We start from the raw sequence: 23,438 nt of genomic DNA, 5'->3' as shown, positions 1-23,438 counted from the left end.
CTGAAACCAGAGCCAGGGCTTTATCCACTGTGTCACCTAGCTGCACCCTATTTCTATGTTTTTAACAGTGGGATTTTTTGTTGCTTTTTAATAGGAATGGAAGTTGTATTTCTGCATCTATTGAAATAATTACATGATTTTTATTCTTTTGTTATTCACATGGTCATTTATGTTTATAGTTTTTTAAAAATTTATCCAGTTATGCTTTTCTGGTATAAACCCAGTTTTATCATAGTGTATAATTTTTGTTAAATATTGCTATAGTTTGCTTGACAATATTTTGTTTAAAATGTTGTTTTCTGCATCTATTGAAATAATTACATGATTTTTATTCTTTTGTTATTCACATGGTCATTTATGTTTATAGTTTTTAAAAATTTATCCAGTTATGCTTTTCTGGTATAAACCCAGTTTTATCATAGTGTATAATTTTTGTTAAATATTGCTATAGTTTGCTTGACAATATTTTGTTTAAAATTTTTAAAATTAATATTTATTAGGAACATTGGTCTATTGTTTGCTTACTCTGTTTTATTATTCATGAGTCAGAAAATGAATTTGGCAGAGGAACTTTACCAAGTTTAGAACCAATTTATGTAACACTAGAATTTTTGAAAAAAAAGTTTGGTATGATTTCCTTATAAATCCACTTAGTCCCGGGATTATTTTTTTTCCCTTTGGGAATTCTTTCATGACTTGTTCAAAGTTTGTTTTTTTTTTCCCCCTAAGATAGGGCTAAAGAGTTAAAAGTACTCTATTATTCTGTTTATCAGGAACACACACACACACACACACATATATATATTTGCTGGGCAATGAGGGTTAAGTGACTTGCCCAGGGTCACACAGCTAGTAAGTGTCAAGTGTCTGAGGCCGGGTTTGAACTCAGGTTCCCTTTAATCCAGGGCTGATGCTTTATCCACTGCACCACCTAGCTGCCCTATATTTCTTTTTGAAAATGCTTTTGCTAACTCCTCCTGAAACATCTTTCAAGGAAAACTGAATTACATTATTTAATAGCTTTATTTTCAAGTTTCAAGGTAATATGATTGACCAAAAACTGGTGAAAAGTGCAACAGAATTATATTGAGTTTGGGGGGAGTCAGAATGAAGAAATTACAGCATTAAGCCTCAATAGTTAGCAACCTGCTAGGGATATAAACATGGTATAATGACATGTAATAATTCTTTAAAATTTTTAACTGGAGGCAGCATTTCCACATTAGTTAGGTTGTGAAAGAAAACAGACAAAAATAAAACTTCAGATAAAGTAACACAAAAAATTTCTATTTCAATCTGTGTTCAGATACCATTAGTTTTCTCTCTGTAGATGAACAACATTTTTCATAATACCTTCAGAATTATCTTGGATCATTGCATTTCTGAAAAAAAACAAGTCATTCACAGAATATAATCTTGCAGTATTGCTGTTATTTTTTATATAGTACATTTCACATTCCATAAGTTCATTCAGGTCTTTCTGGGTTTTTCTGATATCATCCTGCACATCATTTCCTTCTATAGTAAACTACATTTGTATAGTACTTTAAAGAGAGATTTCCTTAAAATAAATACACGAGGTTGATTCTTGCAACAACAGTAATAGGTAACACTTATATAGTACCTTATACCTGACAAAGGATTTTCTTCACAGTAGCACAGCAAAGTATTTATCATATGTTTTATCATCATCATAATCAATCTTCATCAAACAATCCTTATTATCATTAATCAAACCATATTTTCAAGATTAATCATTATCTTCATCAATCAGACCTCATCATCAATCAGTTTTCCTTAATCAATTCTCTTCTCCATCCAATCATCATCAATCCATCCATCAATCATCATTGTTAACTTATATTACTCTTGCCTCTGCTTCAAAATTTTTTTCATAGTTACTATTAACTATTTTACACTAATGGTGTCATCATGGGGCAGCAAGGTGACAAACTGGAAAAAGTACCCACCATGGACTCAAGAGGACCTAAGCCCAATTCTAATCTCAGATGGAAGACACTCACCCACTGCTTGACTCATGGCATGCCACCCAACCCCAATGACCCCACAAAAAATGATAAAAAATGATTTAAATATACCATTGCTTCATAATCAATTCCCACCTGTGCCCTCTGTCTAAAGGTATTCCTATCATCTGTCCTAATACTGAGAAAGTTCTTAAGAGTTAGATGTATCATCTTCCCATGTAAGAATATAAACAGTTGAGGCAGAGCCAAGATGGCAGAGAGGAAGCAGCAAGCTGCCGGAGCTCTCCTTCTGTTCCCTCAAGACGAACATTAAATCAAGCCTCTGGACGGATTCTGAAACTACAGAAGCTGCGAAGAGACAGAGAGACACAGTCCTCCAACCAGAGATAATTTAGAAGACTGCAGGAAAAGGTCGGTCTGACTCGGGCAAAAGGGAGGCCCAACGCAGGGCAGCAACCCAGCGCCGAGGGGGTCGGGGCAAGTCAGCAGGAGCTGCGGGCCACAGCCGAACAACTGAGGCCCCTGGAACCTGGTTCAAAAATCTGGTGGCCAAGAAGGACAGTGGAAAAACCTACCTGCACCAGCCGAGAGGGCCACGAACAGGTCAGGCAGGATCAGACGCCGGCGCCTGGCTGGCTGAGCACAATCAGACATGAAGTGCAGGGCGGGGGATCTCTACACACCATAAAGGCCTCAGAGTAAAAACCTGGTCACACAGCACCTATACCCCTGCACAAGAAGCCCAAAACAGGGACCCTGGTGCCCCCAGAGCAGACCTCAACTTAAAGAATAAATAAATAAGCTGCAATAATGAGTAAGAAGCAAAAAAGAGCCCTCTCCATTGAGAGCTTCTGTATCAATAGGGAAGAAGCCAACACAAACTCAGATGAGGACAATAGCCTCAAATTGCCCACATCTGAAGCCTCACTAGGGAAGGTGAATTGGTCGCAAGAACAAAAAGCCTTCCTGGAAAAGCTCAAAAAGGATTTTAAAAATCAATTGCAAGAGGTAGAAGAAAAAATGGGGAGAGAAATGAAAGCAAAACAAGAAAACTATGAAAAAAGAATCAGCAGCTTGGAAAAGGAAGCACATAATTTCACTGAAAAAAACAAAGCCTTAAAAAATTGATTTGGCCAAATGGAAAAAAAGGTACATAATCTCACTGAAGAAAACAATACCTTAAAAAATTCACTTGGCCAAATGGAAAAAAAGGTGCATAATCTCACTGAAGAAAACAATGCCTTAAAAATTAAAGTGGGACAGTTGGAAGATAAGGAATCCATGAGACACCAGGAATCAGTCAAGCAGAATAAAAAAAATGAAAAAATAGAAGAAAATGTGAAATACTTCATTGGAAAGACAACTGATCTGGAAAACAGATCGAGGAGAGACAATTTGAGAATCATTGGACTGCCTGAAAGCCATGACCAGAAAAAGAATCAAACACCATATTCCAGGAAATTATTAAGGAGAACTGCCCTGATATCATAGAATTAGAGGATAAAATAATCACTGAAAGTATCCACTGATCACCTCCTGAGAGAGACCCCAAAAGGAAAACTCCAAGGAATATTGTAGCCAAATTCCAGAATTAACAGGTGAAGGAGAAAATACTCCAAGTAGCCAGAAAGAAGCAATTTAAATATCATGGAGCCACAGTCAGGATTGCTCAGGACCTGGCAGCTTCAAGATTAAAGGACCTCAAGGCTTGGAATATGATATTCTGGAAGGCAAAGGAGCTTGGATTTCAGCCAAGAATCTATTACCTAGCAAAAATGTGCATTTTCTTTCAGGGGAAAAGATGGACATTTAATGACATTGGGGACTTTCAATCTTTCCTGGTGAAAAGACCAGAACTGAATAGAAAATTTGATCTCAACATACAAGACTCAAGAGAAGTTTAAAAAGATAAACAGAGGGGGGAAAAAAAAAGGTTACCCTATTAGGTTAAACTGTTTATATCCCTACACAGGAAGATAATACTCATAACTCTTAAGAACTGTAAATGTATTTGGGCAGAGAGAAGGACTTTATATAGAGGGTATAAATATAAATTATCTTTGATGTGATGATACAAAAAGAATTAAGGGATTAAAAAGGGAGTCTATGGGGAGGAGAGGAAAGGGGAGGTGGAATGGGATGAATTATATCATATGAAGAGGTGAAAAAAAAAACCTATTACAATAGAGGGAAAGAAAGGAAGGGGGAACATTGTTTCAACCCTATTCTCATTAGATTTGACTCAAAGAGGGAATAATATATATGTTCATTGGGATAAAGAAACTTAACTCATTCTTTAGGGAATCACAAGGGGAAGGGAAAGGGGGGACTGATAGAAGGGAGGACAAAAGCAAGGGAGAAAAGGGTAAAGAAAAGAGAGGGGGGTGATAAAAAGGGAGGGCAGATCGGGGGAGGCAGGGGTAAGAAGTAAAATGTCGGTGAGGAGGAATAGGGTGAAAGAAGGGGGGAAAAGTACAAAGGGGGTAAATAGAATGGAGGGGAATAGACAGTCAGTAATAATAACTGTGAATGTGAATGGGATGAACTCTGCTATAAAACGGAAGCGAATTGCAGAGTGGATTAAAAACCAGAACCCTACAATATGCTGTTTACAAGAAACACATTTGAAGCAGAGAGATACACACAGAGTAAAGGTAAAAGGCTGGAGCAGAATATGTTATGCCTCAGCTAACGTAAAAAAGGCAGGGGTAGCAATCCTTATCTCAGACAAAGTGCAGGCAAAAATAGATCTCATTAAAAGAGATAAGGAAGGAAATTACATCTTACTTAAAGGTACTATAGATAATGAAGTAATATCAATATTGAATATGTATGCGCCAAGTGGTATAGCATTGAAGTTCTTAGAGGAGAAGTTAAATGAGTTACAAAAGGAATTAGACAGTAATACTATACTAGTGGGGATCTGAATCTCCCCCTCTCAGAATTAGATAAATCTAGCCAAAAAATAAATAAGAAAGAAGTGAAAGAGGTGAATAGATTACTAGAAAAGTTAGACATGATAGATGTCTGGAGAAAATTGAATGGGGATAGAAAGGAATATACCTTTTTCTCAGCAGTACATGGCACATTTTCAAAAACTGACCATGTATTAGGGCACAAAAACATCATAGTCAAATGTAGAAAGGCAGAAATAGTAAATGCATCCTTCTCAGATCATGATGCAATAAAAATTACATGTAAGAAAGAGCCAGGGAAAAGTAGAATGAAAATCATTTGGAAACTAAATGATTTCATTCTAAAGAATGAATGGGCCAAATAAGAAATCATAGAAACAATCAATAACTTTATCCAAGAGAATGACAATAATGAGACAACATACCAAAATCTATGGGATGCAGCCAAAGCAGTGCTTAGGGGAAAATTTATAGCTCTAAATGCTTACATGAATAAAAAAGAGAAAGAGGAGATTAATGAATTGGGCATGCAACTTAAAAAGCTAGAAAAAGAACAAATTAGAAATCCCCAATTAGACACTAAATTAGAGATCCTGAAAATTAAAGGAGAAATTAATAAGATTGAAAGCAAAAAAAACTATAGAATTAATCAATAAAACTAAGAGCTGATTTTATGAAAAAAACCAATAAAATAGATAAAATATTGGTTAATTTGATTAAAAAAAAGAAAGAAGAAAACCAAATTACCAGTATCAAAAATGAAAAGGGTGATGTTACCACCAATGAAGTGGAAATTAAATCATTAATTAGGAATTATTTTGCCCAACTCTATGCCAATAAATTTGACAATCTAAATGAAATGGATGAATATTTACAAAAATACAAACTGCCCAGGTTAACTGAAGAAGAAATAAAATCCTTAAATAAACCCATATTAGAAAAACAAATTGAACAAGCCATTAATGAACTCCCTAAGAAAAAATCCCCAGGGCCAGATGGGTTTATGGGTGAATTTTACCAAACTTTTAAAGAACAATTAATTCCAATATTATATAAATTATTTAGAAAAATAGGTGAAGAAGGAGTTCTACCAAATTCATTTTATGACACAAATATGGTTGTGATACCAAAACCAGGCAAAGCAAAAACAGAGAAAGAAAATTATAGACCAATTTCCCTAATGAATATTGATGCTAAAATCTTAAATAAGATATTAGCAAGGAGAATATAGCAAGTGACCACCAGGATAATACACTATGACCAGGTGGGATTTATACCAGGAATGCAGGGCTGGTTCAACATTAGAAAAACTATTAACATAATCAACCACTTCAATAAGAAAACCAACCAAAATCATATGATTATCTCAATAGATGCAGAGAAAGCTTTTGACAGAGTACAACACCTATTCCTAATAAAAACACTAGAGAGTTTAGGAATAGGTGGAGCTTTCCTTAGAATAATAAACAGTATCTACCTAAAGCCATCAGCAAGTATTATATGCAATGGAGATAAATTAGAGGCCTTCCCAATAAGATAAGGAGTGAAACAGGGATGACCATTATCACCCCTATTATTTTATATTGTCATAGAAATGTTAGCTTTAGCAATTAGAGAAGAGAAAGGAATTAAAGGAATTAGAATAGGCAAGGAGGAAACAAAACTATCACTCTTTGCTGATGATATGATGGTATACTTAAAGAATCCTCGAGAATCAACTCAAAAATTACTTGAAACAACAACTTTAGCAAAGTAGCAGGATATAAAATAAATCCACATAAATCATCAGCATTTCTATACATGACCAACAAAGTCCAGCAGCAAGAGATAGAAAGAGAAATTCCATTTAAAGTAACGGTAGATAATATAAAATACTTGGGAGTCTACTTGCCAAGATAAACCCAGAAACTCTATGAACACAACTACCAAACACTCTTCACACAAATCAAATCAGATCTAAATAATTGGAAAGATATCAATTGCTCATGGATAGGCAGAGCTAATATAGTAAAAATGACAATACTGCCTAAATTAATTTACTTACTGAGTGCCCTACCAATCAGACTACCTAAAAATTATTTTATACAGCTAGAAAAAATAATAACAAAATTCATCTGGAAAAACAAAAAATCAAGAATATCCAGGGAAATAATGAAAAAAAAATTCACAGGAAGGTGGGTTAGCGGTACCAAACGTGGAGCTTTACTATAAAGCAGCAGTCATCAAAACTAACTGGTACTGGCTAAAAAATAGAGTGGTAGATCAATGGAATAGGCTAGGCTCAGGAAATGCAGTAGTAAATGACACTAGCAATGTAGTGTTTGATAAACCCAAAGACTCCAGCTTCTGGGATAGGAACTCAGTATTTGACAAAAACTGCTGGGAAAATTGGAAGATAGTATGGCAGAAATTAGGCATAGACCAACATCTTACACCTTATACTAAAATAAGGTCAAAATGGATACACGATTTAGACATAAGAGGTGATACCATAGGTAAATTAGGAGAGAAAGGAATAGTCTACCTATCAGACCTTTGGAAAGGAAAATAGTTTTTGACCAAACAAGAGATAGAGTATATTATAAAATGCAAAATGGATGATTTTGATTATATTAAATTAAAAATTTTCTGTACAAACAGAAGCAATGCATCCAAAATTAGAAGGGAGACAGAAAGCTGGGAAACAATTTATGAGGCCAGTACTTCTGATAAAGGCCTCATCTCTAAAATATATAGGGAACTAAATCAAATTTATAAGAATCCAAGTCATTCCCCAATTGAGAAATGGTCAAAGCATATGAACAGGCAGTTTTCTGATGAAGAAACCAAAGCTATCTATTCCCATATGAAAAAATGCTCTAAATCTCTAATGATTAGAGAGATGCAAGTTAAAACAACTCTGAGGTACCACCTGACACCTATCAGATTGGCTAAAATGACAAAAAAAGAAGATAATAAATGTTGGAAAAGCTGTGGGAAAATTGGAACACTAATTTATTGTTGGTGGAGCTGTGAACTGATCCAACCATTCTGGAGAGCAATTTGGAATTATGCCCAAAGGGCGATAAAGCTGTGCATACCCTTTGACCCAGCAATTCCACTTTTAGGTCTTTTTCCCAAAGAAATCATGGAAAGGGGAAAGGGACCCACATGTACAAAAATATTTATAGCTGCTCTTTACGTGGTAGCAAGGAACTGGAATTTGAGGGGGTGCCCATCAATTGGGGAATGGCTGGACAAGTTGTGGTATATGAATACAATGGAATACTATTGTGCTGTAAGAAATGATGAGCAGGAGGAGTTCAGAGAAACCTGGAGGGTCTTACGTGAGTTGATGATGAGTGAGATGAGCAGAACAGAAGAATATTGTACACGGTATCATTAACATTGAGTGTTGACATACTGTTATGGACTATATTCTTCTCACCAATGCAAAGGTACAGAAGAGTTCCAGGGAACTCATGATAGAAGAGGATCTCCAAATCCAAGAAAAAAAAAAAAGAACTGTGGAGTATAGATGCTGATTGAACCATACTATTTCTTTTGTTTTGGGTGCTGTTGTTGTTTTTTTCTATTTTGAGGTTTTGCATTACTGCCCTGATTTTTTTCTCTTATAACAGGATTAAAGCAGAAATAGGATTAATGTTATTATGGATATATATATGTCTGTATCAAATTACCTGCTGTCTAGGGAAGGGGGAAGGGAGGGGAGGGAGGGAGAAAAATCTGAAATTGTAAAGCTTGTATAAACAAAAGCTGAGAACTATCTTTACATGTAACAGAAAAAATAAAATACCTTATATGTAAAAAAAAAAGAATATAAAGAGTTTAGGTTTTTAATATCCCTGTTAATTTCTTTTTCTTATTTACCTTTTATGCTTCTCTATGATATTGTATTTGAAAGTCAAATTTTCTATTCAGTTCAGGTCTTTTCATCACTAATACCTGAAAGTCCTCTTTTTCATTGAAGTCCCATTTTTGCCTCTGAAAGATTATACATAGTTTTGCTGGGTAGGTGATTCTTGGTTGTAATCCCAGTTCCTTTGCTCTCTGGAATATCATTTTCTATGCCGTAGAACCTGCTAGATCTCATGCTATGCTGAATGTAGCTCCACGGGACTTGAATTTTTTTTCTTTCTGCCTGCTTATAATATTTTCTCCTTGACCTGGGAGCTCTGGAATTTGGCTATAATATTCCTGGACATTTTCATTTTGGGATCTCTTTCAGGAGGTGATCAGTGGATTCTTTCCATTTCTATTTTACTTTCTTTTTCTAGAATATCAGGGCAATTTTCCTTGACAGTCTCTTGGAAGATGATGTCTAAGCTCTTGTTTTGATCATGATTTTCAGGTAGTCCAATAATTTTCAAATTATCTCTCCTAGTTCTATTTTCAAGGTTAGCTGTTTTTCCAAGGAAATATTTCACATTGCCCTCTATTTTTTATTCATTTGGATTTCCTTTATTGTGTCTTGATTTCTCATAAAGTCACTAGCTTCCATTTCTTGAATCCTAATTCATAGAGAATTATTTTCTTTAGAGAGCTTTTCTATTTGATTTTTCAAGCTGTTGCCTTTTTTGTCTCATGACTTTCCTGTATCACTCTCACTTGTTCCTCTACCTCTCTAATTTTCTCTTCCAAGTCCCTTTTGAGTGACTCTATGGCCTGAGACAAATTCATATTTTTCTTGGAAGCTTTGGATATAAGAGCCCTAACATTGCTATCCTCTTCTGAGGGTGCACCTCAATCTTCCTTGTCATTTAAGAAACTTTCTATGGTCCTCATCATTCTCTGTCTGCTCACCTTGCCTGTCTTTTATTTGTCTTTTAACTCCTTCTTAACGTGGGGCACTGCTTCCAGACTGCATTGTCTCAAGCTTCAGTTGGTCCCAAGTGGTACAGTTTATAGAGAGGAACATTCTGCACTTGGCTGGCCTGTCTCTTGTCTCAAAATCATCCTAGGCCTAATTGATTTTCAACTAGAAAACAAAATTTCTGTTTTGCTGGCTTGATAGCTCTGGGGACCCTGCACCCCTTTACCACCTGGGCCGCTGTCACTCAAGTCTGCTTCCTGTTTCCCAGCATGGGTAAAACACCCATGTTCCACCTCAGTGCCAGCAAAGACCCCTGTAATCTCCCTCTGCCAAACCACTCAACCCTATCACCAGACAGTGAGCTTAGTTCTAGAAGAAGCTGTTGTTGCAGCCAATTCAGAGGGTCCAGAGGTCTGTTTCTTTGTTGCAGACTCCCTGGGGCTGGATCAACCTTGGGGTTGGGTTCCACTCCCACCCCAGAACAGCAGACCTCTCCTGCTGACCTTCTAAGCTATCTTTGGCTGGAAAATAATCTCACCCTATCCTTTTGTGCATTCTGCTGCTCCAGTATTGTCTTATGGCATTATTTGAAGAGATTTGGGAGAGAGTTCCAAGGAGTCACTGCCTTTCCCCTACCATCTTTGCTCTTGCCACCATTACCCAATTGATGAGCATCCCCTCAATTTTCAATTATTTATGACCACAAAAAGAGTTGTTATAAATATTTTTTGTACATTTTATTTCCTTTTCCTTTATTCTTTGCTCTATTTGGCATACACACCTAGTAGTGGTATTACTGGATCAAATGTTATACACAATTTTGTAGCCCTTTTGTCCTAGTTCTAAATTATTCTTTTTTGGGGGGTGCTGTGGGGGTTAAGTGACTTGCCCAGGGTCACACAGCTAGTAAGTGTCAAGTGCCAGAGGCAGGATTTGAAATCAGGTTCTTCTGAATCCAATTCTGGTGCTCCATCCACTGTGGCACCTAGCTGTCCCCTAAAATTATTCTTTAGAATGATTGAACAAATTCACAACTCCACCCTCAGTGCATAAGCACACTGATTTTTCCACATGCTTTCCAGCATTTGTCCTTTTCTATCATGTTAGACAATCTTATAGATATGATGTAGTACCTCAGAGTGGTTTTAATTTGTGTTTATCAGATCAATAGTGATTTAGAACATTTTATGTGACTAATGATACTTTTGATTTCTTCTTCTGAAAACTACCTGTTTATATCTGACCATTTATTAGTTGGGGAATGGCTCTTAGTTTTATAAATTTGACTCAGTTCCCTATATATTTTAGAAGTGAAGGGGGCAGCTAGGTGGCACAGTGGATAAAGCACCAAGAAAGTCCAGCAGCAAGAGATAGAAAGAGAAATTTCATTTAAAATAATGGTAGAGGGGCAGCGAGGTGGTGCAGTGGATCAAGCACTGGCCCTGAATTCAGGAGTACCTGAGTTCAAAACTGGCCTTAGATACTTGACACTTGCTAGCTGTGTGACCCTAGGCAAGTCACTTAACCCTCATTGCCCCACAAAAAAAGGGAAGCCTTTATCAGAGAAATTTGCTGTAATTTCTCTTCTCTCCCCCAGCTTCCTGCTTTCCTTCTAATTTTGGTTGCATTATTTTTTCTTGCTCTTCCATTTGATGCACATATTCTTAATATTGATAATATTTAATTGTACATGGTACCTTTTATTTTAAAAAATATCATTTACTTGATTATCTCTTTTAATTAGGTTTAATTTTGTTTTTGTTTTGAGATCATGATTGTTACTCTTGACATTTTTACCTAAGCTGAAGAGTAATAGATTCTGTTCTAGTCCTTTACTGTAACTCCATATTTGTCTTTCTATTTCAAGTATGTTTCTTGTAAACAGAATAATGTTGGATACTGTTTTCTTATCTATCCTGCTAACCTTTTTCATTTTATGGGTGAGTTCATCCCATTCATATTTACAATTAAGATTACTACTGTGAATTTCTCTCCATTCTTGTTTCTTCTGTTTCTCTTTGCCTCTCTTTTTACCCTGTCCCTTCAAGAAATTATTTTTTTCTGGCCCTTGTCTCTTTTTGTATGTCTTCCCTTTTATCACCTCCTTTCTTTATCTTATATCCTTAACCTCCTACTACATATATGTATAAGATTTTTTCATAAAACAAATATAAAAAATAATTTCCCCATTCTTTTCCCTTCTCCCAGTGACTTGTCACCTAGTCTTTTTTTTAACATCATCCAAATGTCATTGACTCATACCAATGGGCTTTGTCAGTGTAGACTCCTACCTACCCTAAGAATGATAACGTTCTTAAGAGTTACATTTATCATATTCCTATGTTGGAAAATAAACAGTTTAACCATGTAAATGCCCCTTTAATTTCTCTTTTATGTTTACTTTTTGTGTTTCTCTTGAATCTTGTATTTGAATTTCAAAATTTCTATTCAGCTTTGGTATTTTCACCAGGAATACTCAAAATTCTTTTGTTTCATTGAATATCTATCTTTTCTTTGAAAAATTATAGTCAGTTTTGCTGAGTAGATTATTCTTGTAATCATAGTTCCTTTACTTTCTGGAGTATCATATTCTAGGTCCTCTGATCCTTTAATATAGAAGCTGGTAAATTTTGTGGCTCCATAATATTTGAATAGTTTCTTTCTGGAAGTTTGCAATATTTTCTCCTTGACCTGGGAACTCTAGAATTTGGCTATAATATCCTGGAAATTTTTATTTTGGGATTTATTTTAGGAGGTGATAGGTAGATTATTTCCATCTAAATATCTTATTATTTTCCATTTACAGCTAGAGATAGTTCTCAGCATTTGTTTTTATAAGATTTCTAGTTTCAAATTTTTCTCCCTCCCTCCCTTCCCTTCCCCTTCCCCAAGACAGCAAGCAGTCTGATATAGGTTTTTTTTTTTTGTGTGTGTGTGTGTGTGTGTATAAAATCACACCAAACATGCCTCTGCATCAGTCATGTTATGATAGAAGAAAAAGAGCAAAAAAGGAAAAACCTCAAAGAAAAACAACAGCAATAAAAAAACAATAGGAATATAGTATGGTTCGATCTGCACCTAGATTCCACTGTTCTTTTTTTTTTTTTCTGGATTTGGAGAACATTTTCCATCATGAGTCCTTTGGAACTATTTTGGACCATTGTATTGCTGAGAAGAATCAATTATATCACAGTTGATCAACACATAATGTTGTTGATGCTGTTCAATGTACTGGTTCTGCTCATCTCACTCAGCATCAGTTCATGTGAGTCCTTCCAGGTTTCCTGATATCTGCCTGCTCATCTTTTCTGACAGCACAGTAGTATTCCATTACATTCACATACCTCAACTTATTCAGCCATTCCCCAATTGATGGACAACCCCTCATTTTCCAATTCCTTGCCACCACAAAAAGAGAAGCTATAAATATTTTTGTACATGTGGGTCCTTTTCCTTTTTCCATGATCTCTTTGGGAAAAAGGCCTAATTGTAGTATTGCTGGATGAAATGGTATGCACAGCTTTATAGCCCTTTGGGCATAGCTCCAAACTGCTCTCCAGAATGGTTAGATCAATTCACAGCTCCACCAACAATGCATTAGTGTTTCAATTTTTCCACAACTTCTCCAACATTTATTTTTCTTTTTTGTCATATTAGCCAATATGATAAGTGTCATTTGGTACCTCAGAGTTGTTTTAATTTGCATTTCTCTAATTAATAGTGATTTAGAGCATTTTTTCATCTGGCAATATATAATTTTAATTTCTTCATCAGAAAACTACCTGTTCATCTCCTTTGACCATTTCTCAATTGGGGAATAACTTGGATTGCTATAAATTTTATTTAGTTCCTGATATAGTTTAGAAATTAGACATTTATCAGAAACCCTTGCTGTACATATTCTTTCCCAGTTTTCTGTCTCCCTTCTAATTTTGGATGCATTGCTTCTGTTTGTGCAAAACCTTTTTAATTTAATGTAGTCAAAATCATCCATTTTGCATTTCACAATATTCTCTATGTCTTGTTTGGTCATAAACTGTTCTCCTTTCCAAAGACCTGAGAGGTAAATTATTCCTTTCCTAATGTACCTATGGTATCACCTTTTATGTCTAAATCATGTACCCATTTTGATCTTATTTTAGTACAAGGTGTAAGATATTGTTCTATGCCTAGTTTCTGCCATACTAGATTCCAGTTCTCCCAGCAGTTTTTTGTCAAATACTGAGTTCCTGTCACAGAAGCTGGAGTCTGGGTTTATCAAACAGTACATTACTAAAGTCATTTACTTCTGGTCTTCTGTGCCTAACCTATTCCATTGATCCCCCACTATATTTCTTAGCCAGTACCAAATAGTTTTGATGATTGCCACTTTATAGTAGAGCTTCAGATTTGGTACAGCTAGCTCACCTTCCTGTGCATTTTTTTTCATTAGTTACATTGATATTCTTGACCTTTTCTTTTTCCAGATGAATTTTGTTAGATTGCTATGGCACTGAATAAGTAAATTAATTTAGGTAGAATTGTCATTTTTATTATATTAGCTCAGCCAATCCATGAGCAATTGAGATTTTTCAAATTACTTAGATCTTATTTTATTTCTGTGAAAAGTGTTTTGTAATTGTGTTCATAGAGTTCCTGGGTTTGTCTTGGCAAGAAGACTCCCAAGTATTTTATATTGTCTATCATTACTTTATTTTTATTTTATTTTATTTTTGCAGGGCAATGGGGGTTAAGTGACTTGCCCAGGGTTACACAGCTAGTAACTGTTAAGTGTCTGAGGCCGGATTTGAACTCAGGTCCTCCTGAATTCAGGGCCAGTGCTTGATCCACTGCACCACCTTGCTGCCCCTCTACCATTACTTTAAATGAAATTTCTCTTTCTATCTCTTGCTGCTGGACTTTGTTGGTGATGTATAGAAATGCAGATGATTTATGTGGATTTATTTTATATCCTGCTACTTTGCTAAAGCTGTTAATTGTTTCAAGTTATTTTTTAGTTGATTCCCTAGGATTCTCTTAGTATACCATCATATCATCTGCAAAGAGTGACAGTTTTGTTTCCTCCTTGCCTATTCTAATTCCTTTAATTCCTTTTTCTTCTCTGATTGCTAAAGCTAAAATTTCTAGTACAATATTAAATAACAGAGGTGATAATGGACATCCCTGTTTCACCCCTGATCTTATTTGGAATGGCTTTTAATTATCTCCATTATATATATAATGTTTGCTGATGGTTTTAGGTAGATACTGCCTATTATTTTAAGTAAAGCTCCACCTATTCCTATGCTATCTAGTGTTTTTATTAGGAATATGTGCTGTATTTTGTCAAAAGCTTTCTCTGCATCTATTGAGCTAATCATATTATTTGGATTGGTTTTCTTATTGATGTACTTGATAATGTTGATAGTTTTCCTAATGTTGAACCAGCCATGCATTCCTAGTATAAATACCACCTGGTTATAGTGTACTATCCTGAGGATCACTTGCTGCAATATCCTTTCAAATAACTTATTTAAATTTTACACGAACATTCATTAGGGAAATTGGTGTGTAATTTTCTTTCTCTGTTTTGGCTTTGCCTAGTTTTGTTATCAACACCAAAATTGTGTCATAAAATAAATTTGGTAGAACTCCTTCTTCACCTATTTTTCCAAATAATGTATGTATGGGAATTAATTGTTCTTTAAATGTTTGGTAGAAGTCACTTGTAAATCCATCTGGTCCTGGAGAATTTTGGGGGGAATTCATTAATGGCTTGTTCAATTTCTTTTTCTAATATGGGCTTATTTAAGGATTTTAATTCCTCTTCAGTTAACTTGGGAAATTTTTATTTTTGTAAATATTCATCCATTTCATTTATATTGTCAAATTTATTGGCATACAGTTGGGCAAAATAGTTCCTAATTATTGCTTTAATTTCCACTTCAATAGTAGTGAAATCACCCCTTTCATTTTTGTTACTGGTAATTTGGTTTTCTTCTTTCTTTCTTTTATTCAAACTAACCAAAGGTTTATCTATTTCATTGTTTTTTTTCATTAAATCAGATCTTAGTTTTGTTGATTAATTCTATAGCTTTCTTGCTTTCAATTGTATTAATTTCTCCTTTGATTTTTAGGATTTCCAACTTAGTATTTAGTTGGGGATTTTTAATTTGTTCTTTTTCTAGCTTTTTAAGTTGTATGCCCAATTCATTGATCTCCTCTTTCTCTTTTGTTTTCATGTAATCATTTAGAGATATAAAATTTCTCCTAAGCACTGCTCTGGCTGCATCCCATAAGTTTTGCTGTGTTGTCTCATTATTGTCATTCTCTTAGATGAGGTTATTGCTTGTTTCTATGATTTGTTGTTTGACCAATACATTCTTTATGATGAGATTAGTTTCCAATTGATTTTCTGTCTACCTTTCCATGGCTCTTTATTACATGTAATTTTTATTGCATCATCATCTGATAAGGATGCATTTAATATTTCTGCCTTTATACATTTGATTATGATGTTTTTGTGCCGTAATACATGGTGAATTTTTGGATATGTGTCTTGTATCACTGAGAAAAAGGTATACTCCTTTCTATCCACCTTCACTTTTCTTCAGGTATCTATCATGTCTAACTATTCTCACATTCTATTCACCTCTTTAACTTCTTATTTATTTTGTGGCTTGATTTATCTAATTCTGAGAGGGGAAGATTCAGTCCCCCCACTAGTATATTTGTGCTGTCTATTTCCTCTTGTAGCTCATTTAACTTCTCTCAGAATTTGGATGCTATACCGCTTGGCACATACATGTTTAGTATTGATAATTACTTCATTATCTATAGCACCTTTTAGCAAAATGTAGTTTCCTTCCCTATCTCTTTTAATTAGATCTATTTTTGCCTTTGCTTTCTCTGAGATAAGGATTGCTAGCCCTGCTTTTTTTTTACTTCAGCTGAAGCAAAATATATTCTGCTCTAACCTTTTACCTTTACTCTGTGTGTATCTCTCTGCTTCAAATGTGTTTCTTGTAAATATAGTGTAGTATTCTGATTTTTAATTCACTCTGCTATTTGCTTCCATTTTATGGCAGAGTTCATCCCATTCACATTCACAGTTATTATTACTGTCTATTTCCCTCCATTCTATTTACCCCCTTTGTACTTTTTTCCCCTTCTTTTCACCCTATTCCTCCTCACCAACATTTTGCTTCTTACCCCTGCCTCCCCCAATCTGCCATTTTACCAGTCATCCTCCCTTTTATTTACCCTTTTCTCCCCTGCTTCTGCCCTCCCTTCTATCAACCCCCCCTTTCCCCTTACCCTTTTACTTCCCTAAAGAATAAGCTACATTTCTTCATTCAAATGAATGTACATGTTATTCCCTCTTTGAATAGAATCTAATGAAAGGTTGAAACAATGCTCACCCCCCCTTCTTTCCCTCTATTGTAATAGGTTTTTGTACCTCTTCATATGATGTAATTCACCCCATTCTACCTCCCCTTTCCTCTTCTTGCAATATGCTCCTTTTTTACCCCTTAATTTTGATTAATTAATTTTAATGATAATTTTAATTATCATCACATCAAATATAATTTATATTTATACCCTCTGTGTAATCCTTCTGTCTACCCAAATAGATATACAATCCTCAAGAGTTATACATATTATTTTCCCATGTAGGGACATGAACAGTTTAATATTATTGAATAACTTTTTTTTATCCTGTTTACCTTTTTAAACTTCTCTTGAGTCTTGTATATTAAGATCAAATTTTCTATTCAGTTCTGGTCTTCTCATCAGGAAACCTTGAAAGTCCCCTATTTCATTGAATTTCCATCTTTTCCCCTGATAGAGAATGACCAGTTTTGCTGGGTAATAGATTCTTGGCTGCAATTCAACCTCCTTTGCCTTGCAGAATATTGTATTTCAGGTCTTGCAGTCTTCTAATGTTGAAGCTGCCAGGTCCTGTGCAATCCTGACAGTGGCTCCATGATATTTAAACTGATTCTTTCTGGATGCTTGGAGTATTTTCTCCTTCACCTGATAATTCTGGATTTTGGCTACAATATTTCTTGGAATTTTCATTTTGGGGTCACTTTCAAGAGGTGATTGGTGGATTCTTTCAATGATGATTTTGTCCTCTGATTCTATAATATCAGGGCAATTCTCCTTGATAATTTCCTGGAATATAGTGTCTAGACTTCTTTTTCTGATCATGGCTTTCAGGCAGTGCAATGATTCTCAAATTTTCTCTCCTGGATCTATTTTCCAGGTCAGTTGTCTTTCAGGGAAATATTTCACATTTTCTTCTATTTTTTTCATTCTTTTGATCTGGTTTGACTCATTGCTGATGTCTCATGGAGTCATTAGCTTCCAACTGTCCATTTCAAATTTTTAAGGCATTGTTTTCTTCAGTCAGATTATGCACCTCCTTTTCCATTTTGCCAAATTAATTTTTGAAGGAATTGTTTTCTTCAGTTAATCTTTATGCTTCCTTTTCTAAGCTGCTGATTCTTTGTGCTTCCTTTTCTAAGCTATTGATTCTTTTTTCAAATTTTAGTGTGTTGCTTTCATTTCTCTCCTCATTTTTTCATCTACCTCTCTCAAATGATTTTTAAAATGCTTTTTAAGATCTTCCAAGAAGGCTTTTTGATCTTGAGACCAATTCATCTTCCCTCTTGAGGATTCACATGTTGGCATTTTGAAAGTATTGTCCTCATCTGAGTTTGTGTCTGCCTCTTCTCTGTTGACACAGAAGCTCTCAATGGTAAGAGTTCTTTTTTGTTTCTTACTCATATTGCAGCTTATTTTTTTTTTTAAGTTGAGGGTCTGTTCCTGTGGCCCCACAGTCACTGTTTCAAGCTTTTTGTGCTGGGGGATAGGGGCTGTGTCACCGTTTTTCTATGCGGAGACCTCTATGGCTTGTGGATTTCTCACTGTCCTGGGATTACTCCATGGGTTTGCTCCCTCTGCTTGCTCCTGGCACACTGGGATGTCCAGGCCTGGTCGTGCCTGTGCTGTGGGTGGCCTTCCATCTGGCATCCTGCCCTCTCAGCTAGTGCTGGTGGATCTCACCACTGGCCTACTGCACCACCCGCTTTCTTTTTTTTTCCTTTTTGTGGGACAACAGGTGTTAAGTGACTTGCCCAGGGCCACACAGCTAGTAAGTGTCAAGTGTCTGAGGCCAGATTTGAACTCAGGTCTTCCTGAATCCAGGGCCGATGCTTTATCCACTGTGCCACGTAGCTGCCCCCACCACCAGCTTACTGATCCAGGATCAAGGGGCCTCAGTTGGTTGGATGTAGCCTAGAGATTCCTGCTGACTTGCCCCAACCCCATCCACACCAGCTGCGCTGAGGTGGGCTGCGCTCCCTTTTTGCCCCAGTGAAACCAACCTTTCCTGAAGTCTTCTCAATTAACTTAGGTTGGAAGATTGTGTCTCTCTATCTTTTTTTAGGTTCTGTAGTTTCAGAATCTGTTTAGAGGCTTGAGTTAATGTTCTTTTTGAGAGAACTGAAGGAGAGTTCAGGCAACTTGCTGGCTTCTCTCAGCCATCTTGGCTCGGCTGGTAGATTCTTTCAATTCCTATTTTGCCTTCTGCTTCTAAGATATCAGGGCTGTTTTCCTTCATAATTTCATGAAATATGCTATGTAACCTTTTTTAAAATCATGACATTCAGGTCACGATTCTTAAATGTTCAGGTCAATAATTCTTGAATGATCTTTCAATCTATTTACTAGTTTAGTTTTTTTTTTTTTTCTGATGAGATTTTTTCACATTTACTTTGTTTTAGTGATTCTTGGTGTCCCATGGAATTAACATCCATTGGCCCAATTCTAGTTTATAAGGGTTTATTATCTTCTGTGAACTTTTGCACCTCCTTTACCATTTGGCCAATTCTACATTTTAAGGAGTACTTTTCTTCAGTGTATTTTTTTGTTTTTTGTTTTTACCTTTAAGTCAATTCTGTTTCTTAAGACGTTATTTTCTTCAGCATTTTTTGTTCCTCTTTTATGAAGCTATTAATGCTCTTTTCATAATTTTCATGCATCATTCTTATTCTTTTCCCCAATTTTTTCTCTGCCACTCATCACTTTCTTTAGTTCTTCTAAGATATCCTTGTTGGACTTTTGTTCAATTTATAAGTTTTTTTTTTTCTTTGAGGCTTTGCTTGTTGCTGTTTTCATCTTGTTGTCTTCTAGGGTGTCTCTTGTTCTTTCCTGTCAGCATTGTAGCTTTTCATGGTCCATTTTTTTCTTTGGTAAATGTTCCAGCCTATATCTTGATTTTGAACTTTATGTTAAAGTTGGGCTCTGCTCACTTGGTTGGGAAAGTAGCTCAATGTCTCAAGTTTCAAATATTTTGTGCTATTTTTTTTCTAGAGCTAGGTCTGAGGGTCTTTTTTGAGTAATAGTTCTGACTTCCAACTTGGTGTTATCCTGAGAGAGGTGTTGCCACTGCTCTTCTGGTCTGCTCTCTAGTCTTTACGAAGGAATGAGCTCTGATCCTTCATAGTGCTAGTGTTCCTATCTGCCCTGGTACATTTCTGTTCTAAGATTTCCCAAGTTGCTGCCATCACTATCACAGTCACCTCCAAGGCCAAATGCTGGTGTTGCCACTGCATGAACTTTTAGTGAGCCCCTATTCTGGTGGCACAAACCTCTCCTTCTAACCTCCTGAGCTGTCATCTACTGGAAAAATGTCTCCCCTCAACCTTCTGTTTGTTATGCCAACCTTGAATGTGATTTGATGCCTTATTTTAAATTTGTTTGGAAAGTAATGTTGGAAGAACTAGAGTGTACTGCTGTCTCTACTCCATCATCTTGGCTCTGTCCCCTATATCATTTATTAAGTAAAAAAGAATGGGTTTTCCAAATTTGCTACTGTGTTATCAGTGGTCCTAGAAGATATTGCATGTACTTTATCATGCATAAAAGTAGAATTTTCTTTGTGATTCTGAATAAGTAATGTAACTTCATAGTGCCCCAAGCAATAGTCTGACAATTATGTACCATTAGAGTTAGTTCTCATGCTGGATGTTTCCTATATCAAATAGGTAGTGGAGTGTCAAGAACTCTAAACTTGGAGTCAGTTGAATCATCTGATTTCAATTAGTTCCTCAGACACTAAATGTATGATCCTGGATAACTCATTAGATTGTTCTCTACCTGATTTCCCTAAAGGTTCTTTTTACATCTAGTTATGCTCCCATAAGCCTATGAAATCATGCCTCCACATACTCTTCACTTCTAAAAAAACATCAAATGAACATTTGAATAATGATACCAAATGCATAATATGATTTTTAAAAAGTTTTTATTGTTGTTTTTTAATAACACCACAAATTGGAGGATTATCTTTTCCTCTTCCCCTTTAAGAGAGAGATATTTTAAGATTTACAAAAAAGGAAATATCATCATAGTTGGTCACATCAAATTTTTCAAATTAATTTTAATATTTTTTCAATTTTAATATAATATCTCTTTGATAATTTGATTGGGTTATCATTAAAATTATGAGTTAATTTTGGTGACATTATCTTTTAAAATTACATTGGCATAGTGCAACCATGAGAACTGAATATTCCCTAAGCTATTTAGTAGTTATTTTTTTATTTCTTTAAGTAGAACTTTTTTATTAACTCTTTTAAAACATTTTCTTTATATTGGTAAATTCCTTTCCAAATATTTTGTGCATTTTATAGCTATTTTGAGTGGAAGTTCCTTTTCTTTTATCATCTCTTCACTAGGTGGTTTTTTATTATATGTAAAATTCTATTGATACCCAATTTCGAGCAGAGGCTTTCAACATACTCAGAGCCACCTATCAAACAAAAAGAGCAAGATAATAATAAACATAATACTAAACAGTTTTAGATTATTTGGAAGATCTGCTCTTCATGTTCACTTTTTCACTAATGCCTCTGGCTTTACAAGTTTACATGTATTTCTTGTCAATCAGCTTAGTTAAGAAAACAGGATATTTTTGCAATGGAATGACTACATTTTGCCACTTGTACTGTTACACACACTGAGTAAGATGTCATCATTTTTCTAATTATACAAATGATGATTCAATTTAATAAACATTTATTGATCATTTAAATATATCTTGGACTTTATTATTATTATAATAAAAATGTTCCAAATTTGTAGTTTTATTTTGTAGCCTGCAACTTTTTGAAATTATTTCCTGTTATCATCTTTGATGATTCTCCAGGATTGTCTAAGTAAATCCTCATATCATCAACCACTAGGAATAATTTTATCTTCTATTTAGCTGTCTTTATAACTTTTTTTTTGCTCTTGTTTTATTGCTATTAGTTGCATACCTCAAACTACAGCACATACTTGTAGAGAGAAGTTATCTTTGCTTTGCTCCTGTATTTATTGGTAAAGATTCTAATGTATCCCTATTGCGTATGATATGAACTTTGATTTTTTAATACTTTTAGCATACTAAGAAAGGTTCCTCCATGTCTACACTTTGTTTGTTTGTTTGTTTTTTAGTGAGGCAACTGGGGTTAAGCGACTTGCCCAGGGTCACACAGCTAGTAATTGTTAAGTGTTTGAGACTGGATTTGAACTCAGGTACTCCTGACTCCAGGGCCGGTGCTCTATCCACTGTGCCACCTAGCTGCCCCCATGTCTATACTTTCTAAAGATATTTTTTTAGGTTAGCAAAAATGAGTGCTTTACTTTGACAAAAGGGTGTGTTTCCCACTGCATCTATTAAGATAATCATGTAACTCAGCATATCTTAATACATTTTAAAAATTATTTTGTTGATTGTCATATGAATAAAAACTCTAAAGCATGATTGATTAGAGAAATGCAAATTAAAACTACACTGAGGCACCACCTCACACTTATCAAATTGGCTAAATGACCAAAAAAAAGGAAAATAATAAATGTTGGAAAAGCTGTGGAAAAATTGGAACACTAATGCATTGTTGGTGGTGCTGTGAAGTGATCCAACAATTCTGGAGAGCAGTTTGGAATGATGCCCAAAGGGCTATGTGATGGTGCATACCCTTTTAACCAGTAATACCACTACTAGGTCTGTATCCCAAAGATATCATAGATAAGGGAAAAGGACCCACATGTACAAAAATATTTATAGCAGCTCTCTTTGTTGTGGCACAGAATCAGAAATCAAGGGAATGCCCATCAATTGGGAAATGGCTAAACAAGTTGTAGAATATGAATGTAATGGAATACTATTGTGCTGTAAGTAATGATGAGCAAGCAGATTTCAGAGAAACCTGGAAGGACTTACATGAACTGATGCTGAATGAGAAGAGCAGAACCAGGAGAACACTGTACACAGTAACAGCAACACTGTGTGATGATCAACTGTGACAGACTTGGCTCTTCTCAGCAGTGCAAAGATCCAAGACAATTCCAAAGAACTCATGATAGAAAATGTTCTCCACATCCAGAAACAAAAACTGTGGATTCTGAATGTAGATTGAACCATAGTGTTTCTACTTTTTGGCTGTTCTTTTTTCCCTTCTTTTTTGAGATTTTTCCCTTGAGCTCCAATTCTTCTTTCACAATATGACTAATGCAGAAATATTTTTAAAGTGAATGCACATATATAAACTATATCATATTGCTTTCCATATTGGGGAAGGGGGAGGGAAGGGAGAGTGGGAGAAAAATTTAGCACTAAAAATTCTGTGAAAACAAATGTTGAAAATTATCCTTACATGTAACTGGAAAATAATAAAATACTTTTCTTAA

General features: G+C 35.3%; 1 pseudogene; it reads left to right on the top strand.

The window, feature by feature from the left end:
- LOC122747711 overlaps positions 1–23,438 on the top strand; it is a 63,361-nt pseudogene that overhangs the window by 5,662 nt on the left and 34,261 nt on the right.

The sequence above is a fragment of the Dromiciops gliroides genome, chromosome 3 (assembly GCF_019393635.1).
Source record: "Dromiciops gliroides isolate mDroGli1 chromosome 3, mDroGli1.pri, whole genome shotgun sequence".
In the NCBI taxonomy this organism is placed as follows: domain Eukaryota; kingdom Metazoa; phylum Chordata; class Mammalia; order Microbiotheria; family Microbiotheriidae; genus Dromiciops; species Dromiciops gliroides.
This window is presented reverse-complemented; position numbering and strand designations above follow the sequence as displayed.